Raw genomic sequence first — 21,061 nt, 5'->3', positions numbered from 1 at the left:
CAGGCGATGTGCGCCCGAGGGGTACAGGCTGCGGGTCTAGGAGCCCGGCGCGAGCTCGGGCGGGAGGCGCTTCTTGGGGGCCAACCCGCCCCTTAGCGCTCCGCGATCTATGTCTTGAGGCATTTTCCACGCGGCGTGCAGCCCCCAGGGTGCCCGCTGCCTCTGCTCTGCGGCCCTGCCTGTCCCACCCTCTCGCTTTCTTTTTTGGCACTGCCCTTTGCCCTCCCATGGAGTCATCTGTTTACTCTCCCTTCACTTCCAGTCACCAATAGGTCACCCTCCCCGTATCACAGTCACCCATTTTGTCCCCTCTCCCTTTTCCCCTCACTCTCCACCTCTCCCCACCTCGCTTTCGCAGAGAACTCCGGCGACGGAGATGCTGCGGACCCCACGGCCAGGGTCTGCTCTTCGGAGAACCCCCAGCCCACCTCTGCCCGCTCCTGCGGGGTGCAAGAGGCAAGTTTCCGCCCCGTTTTCTCCCCAGTGACAGGACTTGGTGGCTGCGGCCCGGGAGGCGGAGGCAGCGACCGCCTGGCTTCCGAGCCCCCTCCCCTGCTCGCGAGCTCGCGCGGTCGGTCTCTTCGCTAGTGCAGAGACACGCAGGAGGAGGAGGGGTAGGAGGAGCAGGAGGAGGGAATTGGGGGAGGATCTCCATTGAAATAAACAACCAGGCAGCAGTTATTAACACGGGAACATGGCGGCCGCAGCCTCAGCCACAGCTTCGGCGGCGAAGGTCAGCGCCGACGGCAGCCGGCACCTGACGGCGTGACGGACTCAAGCCGGTAACCGTGCCTTCCCCCGGGGCCCGCGAGGGTGGGCGGGAGGCACCGCATCCCCACTCCCGGCCGCGGCCGATCTTCCTGCGCTAGCCGGGCAGAGCCAAGCGCCTCCGAGAGGGCTGTTTTTTGTGTGTGGGGCTTGCTGCCGGAGTGCGTGGGGAACGCGAGTTGCATCCCGGCGGCGCAGCGAACTGGGGAGTTGGGGCTGGGGGGTGGGGAGGGCGGGAAGCGGCGGGGAGACGCGGAGTCCCTGGGAGAGAAAGGAGGCGCTCCAGCGCCTTGCGAGAGCGCGGAGACGAGTCCCGGAGCGCGAGGCGGGCGGAGGCTGCAGCCCGTGGCGGAGGCGAGAGGTGAGCGCCCAGGCGCCGCGGGGAGGCCGGGGGCGCGAGTGCAGCCCCCTCCCCGAGGAGCGGGTGCCCGCCGCCCAGCCCCGAGCGGGGTCAATGAGAAAGGGGTTCCAGGCTCCCTCGGGGAAGCGAGGCAGAGCCAGGAAGGTGCATCCCGAGAAGGTGCATTCTTTAATGCGAGCGCGGAGAAACTGCAGCTGAGGGTGGGAGCCTGGCTAGGGGACGGTGGACTTGGAAAGTGCTCGGGGGTGTATGAAGGTGAAGCGGGGTGTCAGGGGCGGCCGGCACGGGGAGGAGGGGGCATCGCGGCCCGTGTCAGCGCCGGGGGTGGGAGGCGAGGGGCACGGAGCGCCGTGGGCAGACGGGAAGAGGTGGCGGGCGGGGCGGGCGGCGCGCTCCGGCCGTGCAGGCCGGGCCCGGTGGGGGCGGGGAGTCGGGGGCCCGGCCGCGGCGGCGCCGAGCCGGGCTCGCCCCTGACTTAACTTTCTGGGTGCGGGCATGTGTACAGGAGGCGCGCTGGGGCCGAGGCTGGGGGCGGGAGGCGGTCGGGAAGGTTCCGGGTTGGCTCGCCAGCGCCCCCTTTTCTCTCCCCCGCTCCCCGCCCCTCCAGGGACAGGCCCTCGGAGCCCCAGGCGGGAGGGGTCCTCTGGCTGGCTCGCGAAGAGCACGCCCTGGGCCGGGGGACACTTCTGCGTCGGGGCCCTGTGGCTGCTGGGGGAGGGGACCGGGGTCTTCGCTGCGGGCTGGAGCTCCCAGCCCCCGCCCCTGCCCCTCGGGGGAGTCCCGGAGGCGCCTCTTCCGAGATCGGGGGTGGGTCGGTCTCTGGTTAGATGGTCCCTCCCTCTTCCCCCTCCCCCTAGTTTCCGGGGCCTGCGGGACCGAGGGGCGGGAATCGGGGACCTGAGTCCCCTTCCTTGGGCTGGGAGCTAGACTGAGCCAAACACCTTCGGGGGCCACTCACTGGCGGGGGAAACTTTCCCAATCCGGAGACGGAGCCTGAACACCCCCCTCCGCCCCCTCGTCCTCTAATCCAGCTACCACTCCACCTCCTTTAACGCCTTCCCCTCCCACCGACCCGAATCTCGCTGCGTCTGACTGATGGGGCAATGAGCCAATCGAAGGCGGGGCCCTGACCTGCCGGGTGTCGGTAAGCCAATCGTGAGAACGGGAGGAAGGAAGGGGGCGGGGTTTACCCTGGACCAGTTAGAGCGGAGTTGCACGGCTGGGCGGGGGAGTCATGGAGACGCCAACAAGAGCTATCCACTCTTTTTCCATCCCTAGTCACTCGCTCTTTCATCTGTGGGGCAGTGTCACTTATAGGGGCTCTGGCTTAAAGAGATGTAGAGGGATACGAGATACTGTGTTTCTCTTGTACATAAGAGACGTCCTCTTGGATACAACGAAGTCTAAAACCACTTACGATGTGGCAGCAACTCCCAAAGGCCCGTTTCTAAAATGGCATATGTTGTAGTGCTGGTGTTCTGGACCTCAGTTCCCGGTTTACGTGCCAAGGATCATAGAAGTTATCCATTTAACTCTTTCAGTTTCTCTGGCTACACCAGCGAGGGGACGGTGCAATTTGAAAGGGTACCCCGAGAATGAAGGCGTCGGAGTAGCCTTCCGTCAACTGATTATTGGGATTGTAAAGCATCATTGTTCCGTAATGGCTTCACTGGTTCCTTGTTTAATTAGACTGCTGATTCCCAAAGTGCACTTGAAAGTTCGGCATTTGGGAATGACATTTAAAAAAAAAAAATAGAAAGTTACGGTTTATGGTATGCTTTATTTTTTCTCTTTCTTGGGGAAACAAAATGAAGTAAGGAACCGAAGAGTCACTGTCTGAAACATTAAGTGGTAGTATTTATGGAGGAAAGCTAATCAAAGAATATTTGTCTACAGAAAAAACGTCTGAGTAAAATGTAGTCTGCCGGATTACTCCTACACAAACGATTCTTAAAAATAAATTATTTTGCCTTTCTTAAAACACTGCTGAATTGTACAGTGTGTGGGTACTTTTCTGGTTTTACACAAGGTTAGGAGACCATCTTTGGTTGTTTTAAGTCGTTTGTTGCGTGCAGTCAAGTGACTTTCTCACTCTTCACTTTAGGAACGGGTAGGGTCGATCTTTGGTTCTTCATGAAGAGCACAGGTTGCTTCGCAGGAACAGCAAACAGTCTTTTAAAAAGACAGCAGCTGCTACAATGCTTTTTTGTGTGCGCTCTTGTTCTTTGTTGGTGAGGTTAGTGTACAACTGACAGCAGTGAGGCTCTTTTTCCCAATTAGATTTTATGGATTCTTTGGGAGTTAAAAGAATGGATAGTATTGGATTGCGAATGAGTGCATTCATTTTGTGATAAGTAATGTGAATTTAATGAATTTTGGGAGGTTTTTTTTTTGAATAATTTTATGTGTGTTATTTATCTTACACCTATTTGTCAAGCATTCATTAATACTGGGTAACTAAGAATTGAGAAAACATCTAGTTTTAGGGACAGTATTTACCAAACCTAAATGTGTTCTGTTGTGATATACCGTTTCCAAATTTATGATGTGAGCTCATAATCAAGTATAATTTTGAGTGTTCATAAGGGCGTTAACTAATTGCATTTTGCTGTAATTCTTGAGGTGTTATTCAGGTGATAAAATAGTAAAAATTGTAAAGGTGAAAACATTTTTTAATTTATGCTACTTGAAGTGGGGAGTAATATAAATTAAAGTAACATTCAAAATTTTACACTATTCAGAATGCTCCCTGGCATTAGTTAATTTAGTTACTGATGGCCACTTCTGACACATGCCCTTCTGTTTCTCTCTCTTTTGTGAATGCTCAAAGGCAACATGTTATTTTACTTTATTCCGTAAGACAGTTCTTGAAAATGTTCTCATATTCTTGGTGGCATATATTGATAAGTTCCCTAATGCCTGGCTGGGGGAAAAAATCTCTCAAGCATATGGAGACATCTAGAAAAAGATGTGCATTGTCAGCTGTGATTCCATTGTGTGCTCTCAGATGGGATCTGAGCTTTCTTCCTCCTGGGAATTTCAGCCTGTTTAACAGAAGAGTTCTTTGACTTTTTGATGTCAAGATACTGAAGCGAAGGGTAGAAGATAGCTCAAAAATTATGAATTTAATATTTTTGGATTGATTCGCTCTGATTTTAACCCTTCATTGGATAAATATAATTGGGGTGACTTTTGCTCAGTGTTCACAGAAGCATTTTACTGGAAATGTAAATGTAAGGATCAGATGGGACTTGACTGTGGTGTGAGAGGGAATGGTGGGAGTGTGTGATGCTCATTGGTTAGCTTTATCTGAAGTTATATCTTACTAAAGCTTTCCAAGCCTGTGTAGAATCAAAGATCTGTGAACATTGCTTCCGTTACACCCTATATTTAAGGATTCCATACCTTAGCTGTACATCAGGTTGAAATGTGACCTGTAAGTTGGCAGCTTGAATTTCTTAGAAAAAATTGTTTGTGGTGTATTGGTTTAAAAGCAGTTCTTTTAAGCACTCCTTCTCAGGATGTTGGGTAGCAAAAGATGAAAAAAAGGCCCCATTAAACAGTTTTTCTAGAGGATTAATTTCCTGAAATGTACAACCTGTCTGTATTTGATATTTTGATCCTTATTGTGTCATGAATGAATTAAATTTAAAAGCATAATTAATGCTTAGTTATGATTATGGCGAAACTGCTAGTTAAGAAATTACTACTACCTTTTCAGTATATTGTATTTTGGTTTTGTTTGGCAAGTCTGTTATGTGCTTCATCAATTTTAAATTAAGAAAGTAGAAGGGAGAAAATAAATCATAACTTTAAGATATTGGTCTTTTATCCCAGTAAATCATAAATAAAATCAATAATCTAACAGTCTTCTCCCTGCGTAAAATAATATTGTATTTACATACCAATAATGCAGACCATTTAAGGGAAAACAGTACAAAACCCTCAGTTATTTGTACCCTTTCATATCTCAAGCTCATTTTATCTTTTATTTTTCTAAACAAAAAGGATGTCCTTAGCTTTTGTGTTTATTTCCCTTTTTTTGTTTTAAAGGCTTGTTAATGAGTTTATGAATAGCAAACAGTAGAAAGAATATAATGTCATTACTATCTAAAGTCTATTAAAAATGGTGTCTGGAAAAGCTAGAAAATACAATTTTAGTGCCACAGATCCTTAAATCAGACAACGTAAAGCAAACATACTTTAGGAATTCTAGATGCTAATTTCTAGATAGGGGTGAGAATGAGAATTTTTTGGCTATTTTAAAGCCTGGTGTAGCTTTGTTAGCTGTTGTGAAACTGGGGCAAAACTGATTATGAAAAGAAGGAAGTCTAAAGGTACCCATCTGCTGTGAAAATAACTGAAATTAAAAGACGATGGTCTGCAGGTAGATCATATTACTTTTAGCTTTTAAGGCAAAGATTTTATCTATTTGTTCTATGAAATGTTGATAAGCCACATTTCTGGCTTCCCAAGGCTGCCATGACATAATGCAATTGTGGAAATGTTGACTCTAGGATAATTTTCAGCTGGTTCCCTTGTTGGAAATTTCGAGAGAGAAGAATTAAAAGGGCAAGGCACCTGTGGTGATGTTTACTTAGCTGCTTTTGTGACACTTAGACCAAGCATTTTAATTTTAAATAAGAAAGAGGGGAGTTGCAACTAGTTAAAGTTCTGAAAGAAAAATTATCTTTTCCCTTGACCAGGCAAGAATTGACAAGTACATGGAGAATTGAGGAAGTTATTCTGTTAATTCTGACAGAATTTATGCCTTATAGGTAGCCAATTACAAACTGCTAAGAGTTCTCCATGACCAGCTTAAATCTCATTTTTTACTTTTTAGATCTTGTCTTTGCATTCTTGGCTCAACTACCCATTGTTTCATTCATTTGTTCACCTATTCATTTGTTGAGTAGTTGAGTGTCAACTCTGCCCTTGCATTGGCAGTTTGTTTTGATATTAGAAACCACCCATTACAGATCTTAGCAGGGAAACAAAGTAGAGTGGGGAAGAAGTGGCAAGGGGCCTATTTGCCTAAATTTTCAATTTGTTTTGATGCTAAATATGTATTTACTTGTTTGTGTGTAATTTTAATTATAGAATGTCAGAAAATTATGCTTTGATTTGAATTTGGGTTGTGTCTTTTTCCTGAATAAGAGGATTATAATGTTTATAATAAAGTTTGTTTAAATATCTCTTTGACTGTTTGGCTTATGATTAAGTAGATTAAAAAATACTTATATTTGCAGTTAGTTATGTTTTATTTTCTTTGAAATGGTGTTGTGCCTCTCTCTCCATAGATCCTGTGTTGTTTCTGGTTTAAAGGTAACGGGACAACACATTGGGACCTCCCATTTCTGTGCATTGTTGTTGCTTTAGAACTAAATATTCTGGGCCTTACCAGCCTAGATTTCTCAAAATGATGGGAAACTGCTTCTGTACACAGCCTTACACAATTATTGGTTTTGAGTTGAATGATTTTTTTTTCCTTAGCTGTAACTCACTCTTGCTTTCTTTTAAAATGTCTGTTTTAGGGGAATATCAACAATAACCACATATGATAATAGCAGCTCTTATTGATGCCAACAACCTGATATAGGCCTTTTAGTGTGTGCTACATTCTTTCACTGCAACAACCTGATAAATAAAAGTTACCCCATTTTTCAGAAGGAAACTGAAGCGTAAGGGGAACTAGGTCATTGTGCCAATCTTGGGGGCAAAATTTAAGAACTACAAACTGTTAATTTTTCAACAGTTCCTAAATTATGAAATTATTTCTTGCTTTTTAAAGTTTAAAAAACAAGAACTATAAAATGGGTGAAATAAAATAGTTAACATTTGTTGAGTGCTTACTGAGAAACTGGTGCAGAGTTACAGGTGTCCTTACTTGTGTAATCTCCTATGTTTCTCCAATACTGTGAGGAAGGTGCTCTTATTGTCAACTTATTGGAAGTTTACAGCTCAAGAAATGTAGACACAGAGTTGTCAAGTAACTTCTCCAAGGTCACACAGCCTATTCTCTTTACTGAAGAGAATTTAAGCCAGGCAAACATTGCCCCCAGAACCCAGTTAGTGTCTTCTTTTTGGCTATACTCCCTCTCAGCATAGTATAAATGTGTCTTATCTGCTACTTTTTTTTTTTTTTTTTTTTGAGATACTATACATCAGTAATTTTCTGCTGGGGAAAGGAAAAGAGAAAGGAATAGGAATGTAGTTTGAAAAAGCACATTCAGGTTGCCTCACAATAAAAAGCTCAGAAAATAAAGCTGGGGGATAGGCAGAAAATAGATCAAGAAAGCGCTATAAGCGTATATAGGTTTAGAAAGGATGAAACATAGATAAAGATATGTGGCGTAGTAGTTCTTTAAAATATATTGAATTCTAATTGTCTTTATTAGGTAGAGATTGTGTGATGAATGCAGATTTTTTGCAATCCATGTAGCATGGATTGTGTTGAGATATTATAGTTTCCAAAGAAGGCTGATAATATATTCAGTCATCTGACTTCTGCTCTGCTATTTGTAGAATTTATCTGTCTGCTCAGTTGTTACAGGGAGGAAGGAGAACTTTCAGGGAACTTTTTCACCTGTGCACATGTGGGAATGAGCATGCATAGCTGCCAGGGACTGAAGACCTGTTGTCATGCAGTGTATGGTATTTTCTGTTCATTTAATGTGTCCAAATGAAACGTGATCTTAAGTCTTCCAAGGCCTAACTTGGAGAGCACGAGTGAGTTTTGGAAGTTTTTGTTGCTGCTGATTGATCTCTGCCCATTGAAGTACCCATTTAAATGAGTATTGTCTTTTCTAGCAGATCATTCCTGCTTATAAAATCAGCTCATGATTCAAACATGAAAAAACTCTCTTGCCTTTGGTGTTATAGTAGCATTTGTAAGAATATTAATATTAATTTATCTTAGAATATGTCAATATGCCCAATAAAAAATTGAATAGTATATCTTAGAGGAACCGGTATCTTTAGTTGAACCATTTCCAGGCCCTCTCTAGAGTCAAAACCAACCAGAAAATGTAGTTACATGGATAAATTTTAAAAAAGCATTTTAAAATTTTATTTTATTTATTTTTTTACATGGACAGGCACCGGGAATCAAACCTAGGTCTCCAAGCATGACAGCTGAGAATTCTGCCACTGAGCCACCGTTGCACTGCCCTTAAAAATGCATTTTAAAAAATTTGTTTATATTTTTTTATTGTGAAATATAACATATATGCAAAAATGCAGTAAATTTTCAAGTACATTTTAACAGGTAGTTTTAGAACAGATTTTAAAGTTTGAAACGAGTTACAGTTCCACAATTTCTTTTTTCTTCTAGGTTCTCCAAGTCACTGGAGACAAACAGAAAGATCAGTATAATGATTCAGCAGTCATATTTATTTGCCAAATCCTGTCTTCTCTGTTATACTCCTCCTTCTCTTTAAATAACATATATACATAAAAGCATTAAATTTCAAAGTACATCACAACAATTAGTTGTAGAAGAGATTTCAGAGTTTGGTATGGGCTGCAATTCCACAAGTTTAGGTTTTTATTTCTAGCTGCTAGAAGAAATATCTAAAAATGCATTTTAAATGTGCTTATGTATATATTTTAAAATCGAATTATTCACAAATATAGTGTTCTTTAGGTAATCACTTCCTGGTGGTTACTTTTGCTACGTGGGTGGGGAATTTTTTTCACATATATTTTTTCAGTTCCTAAATAAGGAATGTGGAAATTCCTTACTAAAATTCAGAATGTCAGAAATACAAGATTTTCTACAAATTTGACATAATAGCATTTATTGAAATTACCAAGTTGGTGGTGATTGTTACAGAAAATAGGCAGTAGCAGATCAGGAGTTTGAGACAGTTCTCATGCCCTGCACCTGCCACCTTATCTTAGCCTGTTGTAAATGTGATGTATAAGCTTTAGCAACTGACTGAACAACTTAGTTCTTTGAAGCCAGGGCGGAATGATAAATAATGGTACAACTTCTGATTGCTTCAATTTTAGTGGAAATCTTTGTAGACCTTTCTTTTCTGCCTCCTTTTATTTTTCTTTCCCAACTTTCTTAACTTTTTTCCTTGAAGCTGGAGATGGAAGATTAGTGGTACTGAAGGGAACATAATCTAGATTATGGAGGAAATCTGTTATTGTCATTAAGTATTTCATGTATGACCGTGATCTAATAGTCTCCCTCTTTACCAAACAGATTTGCTCTGCTAACAGCACTTAGTGAAGAAGCAAGCTATTTGTAGAAGGAAGCCGTTAGGTAGAAAACAGATCACTTGATGCAGTATAATAATTTGCTGATTTGTTGTTGGAAGTTAGTTGTTGCTGGACAACATTGTAGTCAGACAGACTGTGGTTGAGCCTATGTTTAATAAAAATTGAATATTATATTTCCTAGCTTTATGTAGTGTCTCCCCTTGTTTAGGGATATTATTAGAGATTCTTTGTTGTTAGATGTTTTAAAAGTGGTCATTAGATTCAAGTGGTCAAGAATGTGTAAGTTGAAAACATTAAAATGATTTAAGAAAATATCATTTGTATTCTAAATTTTTTCTAAATAAACATGTGGAACAAATAAAATATTTGTATTTAGTGAAGGAAAATATCTTCTCTTTATGCTTTTAAGCAAGGGATGCCTATAGTAAGTTATGAGTCCTGATAGAATGAAAGGCTGTGAGCTGTCAGATGTAACACAAGAAAATGACATGGTATTCATTGTGGACTTAGACATATTGATAATGAACAAAATAAATTAACAAAATCCTGGACATTGAAAGGCATTAGAAAACAAAACTGGAGAATTATCCTTCCCTGGTAAAAAGACATGCATAAAATCATAACAGCTATATTCTCGTGATCATTGATAGTCTCATCTGTAATACTGTATGCACTTCAAGAAACAGGCTGGAGAAGGCCTAGTGAAAAAACTTACATAAGATTGGAGTTGCTGTATCAGCCTAGCGAAAAGAGGTTAGGACCATGCAGAGAGAAGATAATCAGTGTACAGAGTAGATATGACTGAAATCTGTAAATTAATGATGTTATGTGTAGAATAAATCCAGAGTGGTAGGAGCATTCCTGGCAACTTGAAAGAATTTAGTTTATCAACTTACCTAACTGAGTAGTCATAACTTATAGTATTTGTTACTCTACATGGAATGTGCTACTTATATAAACAGATTAAAAAAATTTTAATGCAATTGTATTGAGGTGTATTTACACATCATACAAGCCATCTGAAGCTCACAGCAACATCACATACCTGCGCATATGTTCCCATGATGAATTCTAGAATATTTACACCACTCCAGAAAAGAACTAAAAAAGACAATCTAAATCCTGCCATCTCCCCTCTGCTCCCATCATTGACCCAGAATATTGGTTTGATACATTTGTTACTGTTGATGAAAGTATATTAAAATATTTAACAGATTAAAAGATTTAGATATATGGATGATTAGTTCATAGTATGTTAGTAAATTACAAGTTTTGATATACATTCTTTGAAGTTTAATATCAGTAGTACACAGTATAGATTGGCTGCTGTGACAAATGCTTCACTGGGCCAATCTCTGCATATCATGGGGAGATAGATGCTGCTGCCTTTGGTTGGCCTTGGTTCTCACAGCTCCAAAAGGAAACAGGATCTTGATAAGCTCTCTGAGCTGAAATTCAAAGCTCGGCAGATTATGAACAAGTTTGGCCCTTCATCCCTACACATCATCCTTTCCAATTTCTCATCCATAAAACCAGAACCAGCCACCACTCCTCCACAAGACTTCATGGCCAATAGCACTGCAGTAGTAAAGATACCAGGCACTCCTCCTGGAACAGGAGGTCATCTCAGCCCGGAAAACAGGTATTGACCAAGAAGGAATTGCAGGATTTAGTAAGAGAAGCGGATTTTTAGTGAGCAGTTGGATGAAGATGTGGACGAAATGTTGCTGCAGATTGCTGGTGATTTTATTGAAAGTGTGACAGCAGCCTGCCAGCTTGCTCGGCATTACAAGTCCAGCACCCTGGAGCTGAAAGATGTCTTACCGTATCTAGAATGTCAGTGGAATATGTGGATCCCAGGATTTGGCTCTGAAGAAATCCAACCCTACAAAAAAGCTTGTACCACAGAAGCTCACAAACGGAGAATGGCACTGATCTGGAAAACAACCAAAAAAATGATATACGGAAAGGTTAGGGAATGGACAACAGTGTATTTGGAGATACCTGAATTGAGGCCTCCGCCATCTCATCCTTGGAAATTATTTTATAGAGAAGCATATATTTTTTATTGACAGTGCAGCAATATCTATAGTGACTGAGAGGATCTGTGAAAATAATGAAATCCTCCTACCCACCACTCCCCTCCAAAAAAGTAGTATACAGAATAGCCTAGAGGCTTTCATTTTTAAATGGTATTTTGGATGAACATTTAACAAGTTCTCCAAGTTCTCCTTCTCTACAGAGAGTCATTACAGGACTGATCTTCCCCCAGAATCCTTTTTATGATAATACAGTTCCCCCTCACCTAAGTGATATCCTCAGACACTTACTTGATGGATCTGGTCTGTTACAAATTTATCTTTCTCTATTTCTGCCCTTTATAGCAACCTTTGTACCTCTTGGTGTGTTTTTCCTGTTTTTCTTTGAGCCATACATGCTTATGCTTTTAGATTTGCTCAGAGAAAACTAATGAATTATTGTAAATTTTAAGAAGTCATCCTTTGATATTAAACTGAATTTATTTAGGATTTTGTATTACTGATCTCCATTAACACCAAAGGACACACTCAATGAAACAAACAGAGAGAAGATGGAGCCTAACAATACTGTAAAAATTAGTAAGTTGCTTAATATATTGATTATTAAAAAAAATCATTTATAGAAAAGGAAGTCTGCTTACCTTCAAATCAGAAGCAATAAAGACTTAAGTGTTTTCTTCTGTCTGCAGTAAAATTGAACATTTTTCATATTAAAATTTATTATATTTCCCCCTGCAGAATATTTTGACAGTATAGTGAGAAGAGGGATTAATCTCAGTTCATAATAGAAAGAGGAGAAAAAGTAAAGAAAGCTTTGGGGAAATTCAGTAGTTCTGTAAAGGTAATAAAACAAAACTAACACAAAGTGACTTTTAAATACTTCCTCTGAAGACGTGATTAAAAAAAAGAGAATGAAAGCTTCATGTTAAGGGCTGAAGTCTCAATGGGTAAATAATGAAATTCTGCAGCTACCAAAGATGAACCTGTTAGAGTCCATACATTAATATACACTTGTAACATCAGCTATAAAATATTCTTAACCTGCTTTACAAACCTCTACTTGTAACAGTAATTTGTGGGATAATTTTTTTTATAGAGTAGGTTAGAAGGCTATCTATCTGTGATCCATTCACATTGACACCAATCAGTTATATAAGAAGCGGAAGAAATAGTATACAACTCAGGTAGAAAATCAGGGTGGTGTTTTCTTATGTGCAGCGTCATATACCTCTCTTTCTTAGTTCACATTATGCTTCAGTGCTTTTTGTAAGTGGCTAAATAACTTTTTCATTGTTTTAATGTTTGACTCCCTTCAGGTTACTATCTAGAAAAGTGTTGGGGTTTTGGGGGCCTAAGAATTTTTGTTTTTTTTGTCCCAACTTTTTATTATGAAAAATTTTAAGCATCAGAAAGAATAATACAGTGAATACCTGAATACATTTTGCTATATATGTTTTCTTTCTCCTTTTGCTTGTGGGGTGTGTGTGTTTATTAGGGCATCGCCTTAGGATAAAGACATTATGTAACTGTACACAATACCATTATTAAACCTACGAAAATTAATGGTAAGTCTCTTATGTCATCTATTATCAACTGTATTCCAATTTTTACAGTCGTCTTCAAAATGTCTTTTTATAATTTTGGTTTTCCAACCAGGATCTAATCACGTTCACTCGTTACATTGCGGTTATGTCTCTAGTCTTTTTAAATAGGAACAGTTGCCCTAGTTTTTATTTGTTGTTTTTTTCTCTTCCTTTTTTTAGACATTGACTAATTATTTTTAAAATTTATTGTATTAATATATATGCAACGTGAAATTTCCCATTTTAACCACTTTGAAGTATACAGTTCAGTAGTAGGAATTGATTTTTAAGAGTCCAAGTCAGTTGTTCTGAAGACAGTATACTTGGTTTATTAATTTTCAGGTGTTTTCTTTTTAATTTTCAGACTTCAGTTCCTCCATAAGTGTTAGGAGATTAAATTAAGGTAATTGATGAGTTTATCAGAGCTGAAGAGGCATAACCTATTTGCATAACACGCTTCTGCTTGAGATTGCAACATCCAAGAACTTTAAAAAATATATTTTTATTGAGAAATCTTCACACACATACAGTCCATCCATAGTAGGCAATCAGTGACTCACAGTAATATCACATAGTTGTGTATTCATCATCATGATATTTTTAGAACATTTGCATCACTCCAGAAAAAGAAATAAAAAACTCATACATCTCATACCCCTCACCCCTCCCTCTCATTGACCACTAGTATTTCAATCTACCGAATTTTTTATCCTTTATCCCCTACTATTATTTACTTTTATCCTTTTTTTTACTCATCTGTCCATACCCTGGATAAAAGAAGCGTCAGGCACAAGGTTTTCACACTCATACGGTCACTTTGTAAAAGCTATATAGTTAGTTACACTGTTATCTTGGCATACTCTTTCTGAAATCTTTCTAGATGTGGGCCTAGACATACTTTGTACAAGTGGATCTTAAGAAATAGATACTGCTATGAGACATGTAAATGAAAATTTAATTCCTGCTTTTGAGGATAGTTACAGTCTAAGAACTCTCAGGGTCAGGGTATTTTTTTTCTTCTAGGAAGTGGTATTTCTGTTTTAGGTACAGACTAAGGAGAGGCTTTAGATTAAGAGACTAATTTATAGAAAACTTTTATTCAGATGTGTCTTTGAAATAGAATTATGCAGCCAAAATTACCTGGAGCTTTTTGGTGAGGTAACTTGAGTTTCTTGAATATGTGACTATACCTTTGAGTTTGAAAGTTTCAATTTCTCTTTCTTTGCAGTAACTTCATCTGTTTTCCCTGCTTGTTTTTCATACCCTTGAAATTAATTTCAGCTTTTAAAACTTCTCTTTAACCTCATCTTCCCTTTCCTATGTAGAGCATTACTAAAAGTATAGTAAAACTCTTCATCTTTCCTTATGAATCACAGTGGGCATCCAGAGGTCATTCTCACTTTGAGAAATAAGGTGTGAAAGTAAAAATATTTAAAGGCATGCTATATTCACCAGAGAGCTACTTGGTTATTTTTATCTACCTTGGTTATTCTTATTTACTTAGTCAAGGAGAGTAGTAATTAGTAATTAGATTCTTTTTTTAAAAATTTTTTTATTTTTAGATTAAAAAAAGTGACAAGCACAAACATTCTTAACGTATGATCATTCCATTCTACATATATAATCAGTAATTCACAGTATCATCACATAGTTGCATATTCGTCATCATAATCATTTCTTAGAACATTTGCATCAATTCAGAAAAAGAAATAAAAAGAAAACAAAAAAATTCATACATACTGTACCCCTTACCCTCCCTTTCATTGATCACTAGCATTTCAATCTAAGTTTAACATTTCTTCTCCCTGTTATTTATTGTTATTCCATATGTTTTACTCGTCTGTTGATAAGGTAGATAAAAGGAGCATCAGACACAAGGCTTTCACAATCACACAGTCACGTTGTGAAGGTATATCATTATATAATCGTCACATTGTGAAGGTATATCATTATATAATCGTCTTCAAGAAATGTGGCTACTGGAACACAGCTCTACATTTTCAGGCAGTTCCCTCCAGCCTCTCCATTACATCTTGATCAACAAGGTGATATCTATTTGATGCATAAGAAGAACCTCCAGGATAACCTCTCGACTGTGTTTGGAATCTCTCAGCCATTGATACTTTGACTCATTTCCCTCTTCCCCCTTTTGGTTGAGAAGGTTTTCCCAATCCCTCGATGCTAAGTCTCAGCTCATTCTAGGGTTTTTCTCAATCCCTTGATGCTGAGTCTCCATTCATTCCAAGATCTCTGTCCCACGTTGCCAGGAAGGTCCACACCCCTGGGAGTCATGTCCCACGTAGAGAGGGGTAGGGTGGTGAGACTGCTCGTTGTGTTGTCTGGAGAGAGAGGCCACATCTGAGCAACAAAAGAGGCTCTCTTGGGGGTGACTCTTAGGCCTAAATTTTAAGTAGACTTGACCTATCCTTTGCGGGGTTAAGTTTCATATGAACAAACCCTAAGACTGGGGGCTCAGCCTATAGCTTTGGTTGTCCACACTGCTTGTGAGAATGTCAAGAATTCAACTTGGGGAAGTTGAATTTCTCCCCGTTCTCACCACTCCCTGAAGGGAGCTTTGCAGATACTTTTCCACTCACTGATTGAATCACTCTGGGATTCATCAAGGCATCACTCTGGACAAACCAGCAAAATCTCATGTCCACCTGAGATTCCAAGTACTTATGGCGTTCAATCAAACTATCTACATAAATTATATTAGGAAATGCACTAGTCAAAATATAAATTTTGTACCAAATAGTAATTAGATTCTTAATGCAGTTATAGAAACCTCAGCCTGAGAGTTTTGAGTGGGAAAGATACTAGTACCAAAAGAAAGCAAGAAGAAATAATACTTTTAATAATCCCAGAACAACTCTCTCAGCTTGAAACTTTTTGGCTTCGGAAAAAAAAGAAAGAAAGAAAAAGCAAAAGTGGATTATCTCCTCTTATGCAAAGTAATACTCTTGGAGGTGGCAGGCACATTGTCTGATAGCCAAGAATCATGTACTGCACCCTTCTTGATGAAGAGAAACCTAGGCACCTCGTCCCTACCAAAACCAACAAAACAAAACAAAAAATACAATAGTGAAAAATGCTGATTGAGAATAATGTGAATATTTGTTTATTAGATTAATATTTAGACTGGGAAATCATATACTTAGGAGCTAGATAAGAGACATTAAGAATGGAAGGAAAAGTGAAACTATATAGGCCTTTTAGTTTAATAATATGGACCATGTTAAGGTGATTATGACCTCAACTAAGTAATTCAAATCCTGTTTTCTGGTTTTTATTTAAGAAAAATCTTCCTGTAATGTCTTAGAGACATATTAGGTCATATCCTTTTTGTACTTGTCGTTTTGTGTGTATTGCACTTTTAAAAAAATGTTAGCATATTGGAGAGAATTGGATAAAAAGTATTGTAGTTGCATTTCTAAGTGGCTCTGTGCTACATCCCAAACATATGGTAACTGCTTGCTCTCACCTGGGAGGTAAGTACTTGAAGGTTCTGAAATGTACCAAAACAGGAACTTGATAAAGAAACTGATATTGTGCTAAAACTGTGGCTACACAAAACCTTAGAAAATGAGGTCTCTTGTGTAATTTTTCTGAATGATCATGATTTTTTTTTTCCTGTAAGCACCCCAGAATTTAAAATTAGTCATTTAGGAGAAAATACTTCTAAAATGTTTAGTATTTCTCTGTTTTCTGAAGCGACTTGAAATGTGCTAAAATATAGTGAGATCCGTGAGATCTTTTAAGATATTGATCTGTTTATCTCTGTAGTTAACAGCTACAGACTGTTAACTACAGACCCTATACTAAGGGATTTTAGATAACTACTAGACTCCTTTTTCTCTGTTCTGTGAGTGTTTCCTCTTTTTGTATGAATGCGTATATTTGGTTTTTTCTTTTAAAATAAGAGCCCTTTTCTCCTTTCTAATCTTCTGCATTTTGTCGGCTGTGCGTTTGGAAATTAGATAACCAGATTTATTTGTTTATTCAACAAATATTTAATGAGCACCTCTTATATGTTAGACATTGGAAATACAGAGAGTAAAAAAAGAAATGGCACCTATCCTCGAAGATCTCACAGTTTAGGCAAAGAGGAGTATGTGAACAAGTAATTACTGTGTAATATATGCATTAGAATAGAAAAATATACTAGAGGGCCTTAGAGATATTTTATGGAAGTAAACAATTCGTTTTTGTGATAAAGAAAAGCTTCATACCTGTGGTAGTGTTTGACTTGAGCCTCAAAGGCATAAAGATTTTGTCAGAGGAGTGAAAGGGCATTCTAAAGAGAGATATGTGCATAGGATGAAGACGGAATATATTATAGTTTATGTTCATGTTTCCTCTTATTTTACATGCCTTTTTAATAAGATCTGCAGGAAAATATGAAAGCTCTTATCAGTAAGGCTAGTGATCATTATCAGTAAAGATAATGATGGTAAGTGTGCAGAACTTGTTATATTTATTTTGAATGTTATTCCTTGTCTCCTTTCCATTTCTTAATTATGTTTGGAATTAGGGAGGGTTTTTTTTTTTTTTTTTTTTTTACTATTCCTGCGTAATAAGCCATCCCACACTTAGTGGCATTAGGCTTAGAAATTTTCCCAGTTAAGATTGGAAAAGACATTAATGGACACAGTATATCTGTCTGGTGATGTGGGGAAACCTCAGCCAGGAAGACTCAAAATCCAGGGATAACGCAACACCTGGGGGCTGGAATCAACCGAAGGCTGGTTTTGCTCACTTCTTCATCTGGCCTTTGATGCTTGCTGTTGATGGGGTTTTAGTGTAGTTATAGCAGGAATACATACATATGTCCTCTCCATGTATCTGCTTGGACTTCCTCATAGCATGCTGGTTGAGATTCATAGAGTTAAAGTTCCGGGGAAGCTGAATCTCCTTTTATGACCACGCTGGAAGTCATAAAGCTTCCCTTCTGCCATAGTCAGAAACCTATCTAGATCTAGATTCAAGGGGCCAGGCTTATTGATCTCTGCTCTCTTTGGGAATAATTTTTTTTTAAGAGGGTGGAAAAGAATGAATTTATTCCCTCAATGTCTTGATTTACAAAAGGCATGAAGGAAAATTGCATATTGATCATAGCTTGTCACATGGACTGAAGTTTAATATATTTACTACTAAAAGTATTCATATATAGTTGCCTTTAATCATCATGGATTTTATGTACCATCCCCACTGGCTTTTCTTTAAAATTTATTTTATTTATTAAACATACCAACATACAAACACAACTATTCTTACCATATGATCATTCCATTCTACATATATACTCAGTGATTCACAATATCATCACATATTTGTATATTGAACATCATGATCATTTCTTAGAATATGTGCATTAATTCAGAAAAAGAAATAAAAAGAAAACAGAAAAAATTCATACATACTATACCCTTACTCCTCCCTTTCATTGATCACTAGCATTTCAATCTACTAAATTTATTTTAACATTTGTTCCCCCTATTATTTATTTATTTTTAATCCATATATTTTACTCTTTTGTCCATAAGGTAGATAAAAGCAGTATCAGATGCAAGGTTTTCACAATCACACAGTCACATGGTGAAAGCTATATCTTTATATGATCATCTTCAAGAAACATGGCTACTGGAACACAGCTCTACATTTTCAGACAGTTCCCTCCAGCCTTTCTGTTACCTTAACTAAAAAGGTGATATCTATTTAATGTGTAAGAAGAATCTCCTGGATAACCTCTCGACTCTGGAATCTCTCAGCCATTGACACTTTATTTTGTCTCATTTCTCTCTTCCCCCTTTTGGTCTAAAAGATTTTCTCAATCCCTTGATGCTGAGTCTCAGCTTATTCCAGGATTTCTGTCCCATGTTGCCAGTAAAGTCCACACCCCTGGGAGCCATGTCCCACGTAGCGAGGGGGAGGGCACCCACTACCTTTTTTTTAGGTCATAGCACTTATGGTAAAATTGTCTAACCAATTTAGGTTAATTTGTAATAAATTAGCTAAGCACTAAGGGACAGCTTCAGTGACTTATGAACAACAGAAAAAACACATCAACTGTAGAATTTACATCTTCAGGAGATGAACAAGATCCTTAAGAAAAATATATATATATATCCAAATTTATAGTTTCTTTAAAATATACATGCGTGTGCACACACACATATAGTGCTCTTCATCTCTCAAAGTCACTTTCTTATAATAGGGTCTGTACCGTATTTTTAGGTAACAGTCCTTGCAGACAGTTTTCTTATTAAAAATAAAAAAAGCCAACAGTGCATAATTAAATAAAAATACAGATTTAGTTCATCCACACCATCAAAATTAGCTTGCTTTTTTAGTACAGAAATGGTAGTGTGATACTAAGCTTCTGTATAGTTTTTGTCATGCTTAATCAATTAAAACAATTTATTATTAGTTGAGCGGGCCACGGTGGCTCAGCAGGTAGAGTTCTCACCTGCCATGCCCGAGACCCGGGTTAAATTCCCGGTGCCTGCCCATGCAAAAAAAAAAAAAAATGTATTATTAGTTGAAAAAGTTAGAATGGGCACAGCCCAAACACCCCTAAAGAGTAGGAGAAAGAAAAGAGGTGATGGTGGAGCTACACAGAGACGGCAGTGTCCAACAAAGAAGCGTGACTGTCAGATCATCACCTCGACAGCTCTTTTAGTCCTCAGCATCCTAGAGCAGCACTAAGCAAAAACCCAAAACTCTGGAATTGCAACCCACACCAAACTCAGAAATCTGCTCTACAACCAATAGCTGTGATGCATTCCTAAATCTATCACTTGTCTGTATATTGTCATTCTTCACAAAATGAAAAAAAAAAATCAGTTCTGATGATAAATTAAAAAAGAAAAAAAATTATTAGTGATTGAAATTAATCTGGTTTTGCTCCATAATAAAGTAAGTCCTTTTGATTTTGTTCTTAAAGGACTTCTTGTAAAAGTATTTGAGAAAGCCACTACCAGGTACATTCCAGATCAGCATGAGGTTTTTGATTTGCTAGTGTTTTGTTGAGAATTTTTACCTCTGTGTTCATTAGGGAAATTGGCCTGTGGTTTTCCTTTCTTATAGCATCTTTACCGGTTTTGGTATTAAAATATTAGCTTCATAAAATGAGTTACGTAGTGTTCCTCTCAATTTTTAAAAAATGTTTTAGCAGGATGGTTTTAGTTCTTCTCGGAATATTTGATAAAATTCCCCTGTGAAGCCATCTGGCCCTGGCTTTTCTTTGTAGGAAGGTTTTTGATGACTGATTGAATCTCTTTACTTGTGATTGGTTTGTTTAGATCTTCTGTTTCTTCCTGAGTCATTGTAGCTTGTTTGTGTGTCTCCAGGAATTTGTCCATTTCATCTAAGTTGTCTAGTTTGTTGGCATATAGTTGTTCCTAGTATCCTCTTATGATTTCTTTTATTTCTTCAGGTTCTGTGTAACGTTTGTATATCTGCATCCTCTCTTTTTTTTTCTTTATCAGTCTTGCTAGTGGCCCATCAATTTTATTGATTTTCTCAAAGAACCAACTTTTGGTTTTATTGATTCTGTTGTTCCTTTGTCCTCCCATTCATTTATCTCTGCTTTAATTTTTGTTATTTCTCTTTTCCTGTTTGCTTTGGGGTTAATTTGCTGTTCTTTCTCAAGTTCCTTCAAGTGAGCAGTAAGTCCTTGATTTTTGCTCTTTCTTGGTTTTTTTTTTTTTTTTTTTTTTTGACATGGGCGGGATCCGGGAATCTAATCCCGGTCACCAGCATACCAGGCAGGAACTCTGCCACTGAGCCACCATTGCACGCTCTCTTTCTTGTTTTTTAATATAGGCATTTAGGGCAATGAATTTCTCTCTTAGCACAGCCTTTTCTGCATTCTATACATTTTTTTTGTTTGTTTCTGACTTTTTTTTATTGTATAGTATAACATATATACAAAGCAAAGAAATAAAAAAGCAATAGTTTTTAAAGTACTCTTCAACAACTGGTTACAGGACAGATACCAGAGTTTGTTATGGGCTACCATACAATCCTCTCATATTTTTCCTTCTAGTTGCTCCAGAATATAGGAGGCTAGAGGGCTT

General features: G+C 38.9%; 1 protein-coding gene and 1 pseudogene across 4 annotated transcripts in view; both read left to right on the top strand.

Annotated features, from left to right (window-relative positions):
- The first annotated feature begins 202 nt into the window (after positions 1-202).
- Positions 203-21,061, top strand: part of NCOA2 (nuclear receptor coactivator 2) — a 331,589-nt gene continuing 310,730 nt past the window's right edge. For 2 of the 3 annotated variants that reach the window (XM_077166969.1, XM_077166965.1), the window contains exon 1: positions 203-782. The gene's annotated coding sequence lies outside the window, so the exon portion shown is untranslated. Of the gene's footprint in view, positions 783-1,061; positions 1,130-21,061 lie in introns of those variants that run through there. The other variant, XM_077166966.1, reaches the window with a different exon arrangement.
- Positions 1,605-20,673, top strand: LOC143688716 (transcription initiation factor TFIID subunit 12 pseudogene; annotated as a pseudogene). The gene is made up of 2 exons (XR_013178246.1): positions 1,605-2,273; positions 2,671-20,673. The product of XR_013178246.1 is annotated as a transcription initiation factor TFIID subunit 12 pseudogene (transcript).

Source organism: Tamandua tetradactyla, chromosome 6 (genome assembly GCF_023851605.1).
Source record: "Tamandua tetradactyla isolate mTamTet1 chromosome 6, mTamTet1.pri, whole genome shotgun sequence".
NCBI classification, from domain to species: Eukaryota; Metazoa; Chordata; class Mammalia; order Pilosa; family Myrmecophagidae; genus Tamandua; species Tamandua tetradactyla.
The sequence above is the reverse complement of the archived record's forward strand: the minus strand, read 5'-3'. Positions and strand labels throughout refer to the sequence as shown.